Source organism: Phoenix dactylifera, chromosome 17 (assembly GCF_009389715.1).
Source record: "Phoenix dactylifera cultivar Barhee BC4 chromosome 17, palm_55x_up_171113_PBpolish2nd_filt_p, whole genome shotgun sequence".
Classification (NCBI taxonomy): Eukaryota; Viridiplantae; Streptophyta; class Magnoliopsida; order Arecales; family Arecaceae; genus Phoenix; species Phoenix dactylifera.
The window spans coordinates 15,968,157-15,975,065 of NC_052408.1; the positions used below are offsets into that span (position 1 = coordinate 15,968,157).

Here is a 6,909-nt window from a genome sequence, read left to right on the forward strand (position 1 = left end):
TATTTACGAGTGAACGAATAAAAAATAAATAATTAATTAAGATAATAACTAAATATATTACAATAAAATAAAATAATAAATAAATAAATAAAATAAGAAGGGAGGAGAAGAATAGAAGAAAAATAAAAGAAAAATACAGTTAAATCTTCTCTGCACACAATTAATTGTTCACCGCGTCACACAGTTATATATTTATTGATTCGTTCATATATATATATATATATATATATATATATATATATATATATATATATATATATATTCTTTTTTTTCTTCTTTTCTTTTTTTCCTTCTTTTTCTTTTCTTTTCTTCTTTTTTTTTTGTTTCTTCTCTTCTTCCCTTCTTCTTCTTTCTTCTTTCTTCTCCCGCGAGCCGGCGGCGCCGGAAGGGGGCCGGGCCGCGGCGGCCGCAGAAGGGGACCCGGAAGGGGGCGGGGTTGCTGCCGGAGGCGGCCGCGGCTGGCCAGCAGAGAACACCTCTCCTCCCGCGAGGCCGGCGGCTTCGAAAAGGGGCCGGGCCGCAGCGGACGCGGGAGGAGGGCGGGCCGTGGCCGGCGACGGCGGGGCTCGTGAGGGGGCGGGGGCATTCCTATCACGCCTCATGGATGAATAATGCAGCTGCTGCTTGTAAAGCAGCATATGCCACAGCTGGAATTTGTAAAGGTGTCAATAGATGGAGAGCAAGAGCATCGTAGATAAGATTTTTCCCTTCTTGACAAAAAAAAATTTGGGTTTGAAATATGTTGAACTAGTTGATGGTCATGAAGAACTCATGTTTTCGTGCACCGGTCAAAAAAGTGCACTCGTCCCTTCGTAACCCAAACCTAGGTCGCACCGCTGCAATTCTTTACCATTTTCTGACTAAAAGATCTACGGAATCCAAAGAGCCTTTTATATTTCTTACTTAAAATATCCACTTCTTCATTTAATCAGTTAGTTTTACGTTCTTTTCTTGCCAATGATTATAAGTATGTAATTCTTTTTTGTTGTTTTTTAGTGGAGATTGGATCCTTTTATTCTTCGGTTTAACAAATTCCATTATTTTTTTTCTTTTGTTGTGCCTTTGAATCATCTAACCCTCTCAATTTTGAATGGCTCAAAAACCTAAATTGGAGTTCAATCAACAAAAAAGTAAAACCGAGGAACTCAATGGAGGAGCGATCACAGATTGAGGAGGTATGGATTTTAAGAAAGATCCTAGGAACTCAATGATCACTATGAATTAGTTAAAACACTACCCATTCAAGTTATGATTCCTCATTATGTGCATGACTATTGCATCTGAATTGGAGCCGACTCAAATGACTTCTGGTTTTCATAGTCACAAAGACATGCTTCACCCATGATTATTTTTTTTCACAAAACAATTGCAGCTGAAGCCCCCCCTTATAGTACATGGGCCATAAACCTACCGCCGCACTAACATCTTGTAACCTCTCATGCGGGAAGATGGAGGAACTGACGACATATTTAGATGGCTAGATATTAGGGGTGGTTGATTTATTGGACTGATACTATTGTCTTATATTAAGACTAGGTTACCAGGCTGCTTGTGGATAACCAATTCTGATACTACTGTCTTATATTAAGACTAGGTTATCAGGCCGCTTGTGGATAACCAATTCACAGTCTGAGCAACCAATCCTTTTTGTTTTCTTGCTCACTGTTAGTTTTGTTGATATCTGATATAATTGATTGATCTTATACTTTCATGGCTATGTGTTTAAATCTGGAATTAATCGTTTGGCAGCAAAAGCTGTTGCACTTTTGACCTAGTTTTAGTGTCCTCCAGTACTAGATGGACAACGTAAGCTCTTTGATTTAGCAAATTCGGAACACCTGCTGCTGACATCCTTATTGACTAGGCTTACCTGTTCGCTAGAAGCATCTGAATTGAGGTACAAAATTGTTTTTTTTTTTTTTCCTGTGACCGTGTATTGCATCTGAATTAAATATCTGTAGAAATTCACCTGTTTTTGTACTCAAAACATTAAACTTTCATTTCTTTTTTTTTGTTTGAATGTTATTCTTTCTGCTAATCAGATGAAATATTTCATTGTGAAAGATAATTTTCATTTTTAAATTAAATTACTTGATGTGTCTGACAGCACCACAGAAGAAATTGAGATTCAAAACAAGTGTTGATGCAACAGAAACACAGATTATAGAAGCAATGCAAAAGATAGCATCACATATAAAGAATCCTTCGAAGTTCAAGGCGTCAAAGCTTGCTATGCAATTAATCCAGGCTGGAAGTGTGAAGCCAGGGATTAGTGAACACTTCTTTGCTGTATTGGAGGCCGCAATGTCTTCACCAACAGCTTGTAATGACCCTGCATTGAGAGCAGATTACCAGGCCCTGTTCTCACTTCTCAGCAGTTCAAGATGTTACAGAGGTGCGGTTTTGAAATTTTTGTAATTTCTAGTATGTATTTGATAAAGGGCTAGTTATGAATTGTCATGTAGCTGGTTGTAGTCGTTTGATAGTAGTTGAAACGAGAATCTGTGAGGAATTGGCCACATCAGATCTAGAAATAGCATGTCATTATCCAGAAGGCTCTTGGTGTTGCCAAGCTATGAGAGCTAGCCTATTTTTGACCTGTCATCTGTGATTGGAATATCACATTTGCAACAGCATTGTTATATGTTCTTTTCATATACGGCCATTTCCTTGATGGCAGAAAAACATTGTGCTGGTGGAGATTGACCTTTACCTTCTTTTCCCCTCCTTCTCCTGATGTGCAGTGCTTCAGCAAGCAGCAGAAAAATCTATTAATAACATGGACATTGCGGGCGGTGGCGGCAAATGATCTTTACACTGATGACAGCTTTGTGGTATGAAGAATTGGTTTTCTTATTGTATGTGGTGAATCATTAGATTAAGTAATAGACTTAACAAAGAAATGAACTCTCCATCCAATAATATCTGATTGATCATATATACTATGTAGTTATACCACTGGGAAACAAGTGTCAGTATGTCATGTGCCCTAACATTCTGTTACAAGAACATGAGTAATAATTGCATGCTCATAGAAACACACTTGGAATTTTCTGCACAAGTATGTTAATGAAAGACATTGTCTTCTGAATAGAAAATTGTTCCGCCTTTATAATTTAATAATAATGCCCATTGAATAACATCATATGCTATTGTAGTTTTATAAAGCAAGGAAAATTATAGGTCATGTTGTCTCAAAGTGTATTGTTTCTGACAGCACTAAACCATGGCAAAGGTTTCTGCTTTATCCATGTGTTTTGTTGCATCAATTGCACATTTGGTCATTTTACTGAGATGTTCTCTTTTAATTATCACTCTAGATCTCTTTTGTTTGGTATATTATTTAACTTAGACGACTAGAGATATTCAATTGAGAATGCGCTTATTATTTTTCTAGGTTTATGTCAGGGTTTGCTATCTCGCTACCGGACCCCGTACTGGTATCATGCTAGTAGTATAGTGTTGGTACACCTAATATGGGATTGGTTTGGCATATCGAGACTCGGTACACCCTCCATACTGAGTTTTGGTTTTGTACCAGTCTAATACTATATGCTCGGTACAGGACAGTACGTACTGATATGATGAACCACAGTGTACCGTTACTCTACACAAAATGTTGGCAACTTCTTGTTGAGTCCCATTTATTTTAAATGCTAATTATTTATTACTTTCAATGTTACCAGCATTTTATTTCTGATGTATGTTTAAGTTAATATCGTTCTTCCTAGCAAATTAAATTTCTTGCAAGAGATTTTGTCTCACTTCTTTAACTATTTAACCTCTAATAAATGAAAGAAAGCATGATTCATGCTTGAGTAGTGATTGTTGACAGAGAACCATTTAATATGGTACTGTCATTTACACTTAACCATCATGTTCTTCCTTCAGTTGATATAAAAAATTACAAGATTTTTAAGCTCTAGATTCATCAACTTGTTCTGACAGGAGGGACTGAATTTAAGTCGAATCATAACAATTATTTTCACTAGGAGCAATGGGCTTTTCAGTATAGGGGTTTTTGTTAAATAATAGGTGCAATGTCTTTACAAAATGGAAGTGGGTTGTGAGACAATTTTCTCTGCCATTGGTCCAAAAAGTAAATAAGTAAATCACCTTTGCTCTATACGGGTAGTGATTCGGTGGTCAACTTGGTGGGTTGACAAAGCAAAAGCATAAACGATTCGCAAATTTGAAGTTTTATTTTCATCATTTTCAATGTTGAGCTTGCTGTTAAGTTTGGCGGTTTCACTCGCTGTATAGGATATAAAACAATACATATTCAGAATCACATTCCTATTTATATTCTGTTTTTATTTTATTATAGTATAAATGCATTCAGTTATTTAGATGATAATGATAAAAATGCTTAAGCTTGACAGGCTTAATACTTCTTTGTTAGGCTCTTGTGGATGTGGAACAGAATTAATTAGTGATTATGTTCTTTTCTTTTGACATGAGAAGGTCTAGATGTTCTCCAAAACCATATCGAACTGTTTATATTACATATTTCTCAGAAAAAAGTGTTTATAATGCATCCTTGTTTATGTTTTGTACCTTTGTCTTTACCGAGTATTGTTACTATTTCAGTATTCAAAAGCAGCAGGAAAAATCAAAGAAGCCATTTCTAGCCTCCGCCTTGCCACCACGGACGATGACAGCGACGAAACGGCAGCACTGGCACTAGCTGAAAATAAGGCAGTTGGCATTGACAATTGTCAGCAGGAAAATACATCGCCTGATTTGTCTGAATCTAATAAAGAAACATGCGATCCGTTTGGATTAGATTCTCTGCTCCCAAGTACATCTAAGAAGGATGAAAGATCTAAAGTAAAGGACGTAACAGCTGTAAACATAAGGGCAGAAGAAGAAGAATCCAAGAGATTTATCAAGTCACAGAGAGAAGTTTTACTATTATGTTTGGAGGTTGCTGCAAAACGTTACAAAGTACTCTGGTCAGATTATCACATTCTCACTGATTCCCTTTGATATTTTTTTTAACTTGTTTCAGGTTCATTCTGTTTTACACTTTAACAAGCATTATTTCCATCATTTGTGTTAATGGATGTAATATTGTCTGTGTGTCAGGGCCCAAACTGTGATTGATATATTGGTTAAGCATGCATTTGACAACATAGACAGGTTCACGGCTCGACAAAGAGATGCAATTGAGAAGCTCTGGGCTTCAATAAGGGAACAGCTGATCAGAAGGAAGCAGGGGAAATCCGTCACTGGAAAACTTGACATGAATGCTTTCGAGTGGCTTCAGGAGAAGTATTCCCATGAGAAGATCAGCATTCGGCATGCCGTTGGAGGTGGAGGCGAACGCCGTGCTGAACAATGGCTTGGTTAACTGTTTCTATTCCTAGACATGGTTTATGGGAAACCAAATTGAGCATCTCCATTTGTTTCAAGATCAAAGCTTTTATCCTAAAGAGAAATTTCACATTTTTACCACCATCTTTGCCAACAGGTTGCTTTGCCAGATCAATGATAGTGAAAACAATCTCATTCAAATTTTATGATGCAATTAGTTCTTTACAGTCACTAGTGAAACTTGGGAGGAATGGCGGTGGAGATCGACAACTGTTGAGGCGGTTATAACCGCCTGACAGCCACAATCACCACCACTTCTCCCTCCCCGCCGAGGTCTATAAAACCCACATACTCCTGCTCACTGAGGGACTCCATTGCTTACCTTTCCTCCACCTTTCACTCCCATCTCTGTTACTAAGGAATCGGATTGGGAGCGACGCCGTCGAAGTAGGAGGCTGAGGCGCCGGGGGAAGCGATCAAGCTACCGGAAGAGCTGCTCGGCTCCTCCTCGGAGCAAGGTAAAACCTTAAACCCCTCTCCCCCTCATGATTTGTATCCTGTTTAGCTTAGATCTAATCTAGCCATGAGATAAAAACAGAGGTAGAAGGAAATAAAATAAAAGAGAAATGGAAGAAGAGAAGGGAGGGGGAAGACTCAACCTGTGGTGTTCGGCCGCTGAGTCGGCGTTGGCACGATCGGCCACAGTTGTGACCATGGCTGTTGACAGCCGAATACCCTCCTCCTCCCGATCATCTCCTTCACATTTTTAGTCTGACCCTAACCTAGCACTCCATGAATCCAGCCTCAATACATCCTTAAATCTTCCTCTCACCCTTCCTCTCAGTAGGTGACCTCAAGCTCCATTTCTCCCACCGAGGAAGGAGGAGAAGAGGAGAGGTCAAGGATGAAGAGAAGAAAAAGTCCGGTGATGGTGGTCCTAGATCCGGTAGTCGAGAACTTTGGAGAGGGAGGATCAGGGCGACTGAGGCCCTCCTTCCTCTCGACGGTGCCCGAGCTTCCATCTTCCCCCACCAGAGATGGAGGAAAGGAGCGGCCAGCCGGGCCGCGGTTGCTGCCGGTCGGACCACGGCCGCCACAGGCGCCGCTGGTTGGCCACAGGCGCTGCCGGCTTCGGGTCGACCTTCTTCCGAGCTCAACCCCCTTGCCTCATGGGAGGAGAGGAGAAGAGGAGGAGGAGGGGATCGGGAAGGGAAGAAGAAAGGAGAAGAAGGTTCGGAAAGGGAGGAGAAGAAAGAAAAGAAAAAGAAGAAAAGAAAAGAAAAGAAAAGAAAAGAAAAGAAGAAAGGAAAATAAAATAAAAATTGATGTGGGTCGAATTGGGCCTGATTCCGACGGTGGGATTCAAATGAACCGAGCTTTAAAGGCCCCAGGCTAGACTGGGCTCTTGTCTGAGCTCAATATTCTTAAACCCAGAATTAATTGAGTCAGATCTGAACCAATATGTAATTGATCCAGATTTGAACCAGAAATGGAATCAAATCCGAACCAGAAAGTAGATTAGACCAGAACCAGAAATTGAATTGGGCCATGGGCCTGACCCAGAAATGGAACTAGGTTATGGACCCGAAAATG

At 39.8% G+C, this 6,909-nt stretch overlaps 1 long non-coding RNA gene and 1 pseudogene across 1 annotated transcript; one reads left to right on the plus strand and one right to left on the minus strand.

The window, feature by feature from the left end:
• Positions 1-588: 588 nt before the first annotated feature.
• Positions 589-5,457, plus strand: LOC113461869 (annotated as a pseudogene).
• A 34-nt stretch (positions 5,458-5,491) lies between these two features.
• LOC120104288 lies at positions 5,492-6,569 on the minus strand. The gene is made up of 2 exons (XR_005506752.1): positions 5,976-6,569; positions 5,492-5,888 (listed from the first exon to the last, which is right to left on the minus strand). It is a non-coding gene; the product is annotated as an uncharacterized LOC120104288 (long non-coding RNA).
• Positions 6,570-6,909: the final 340 nt, after the last annotated feature.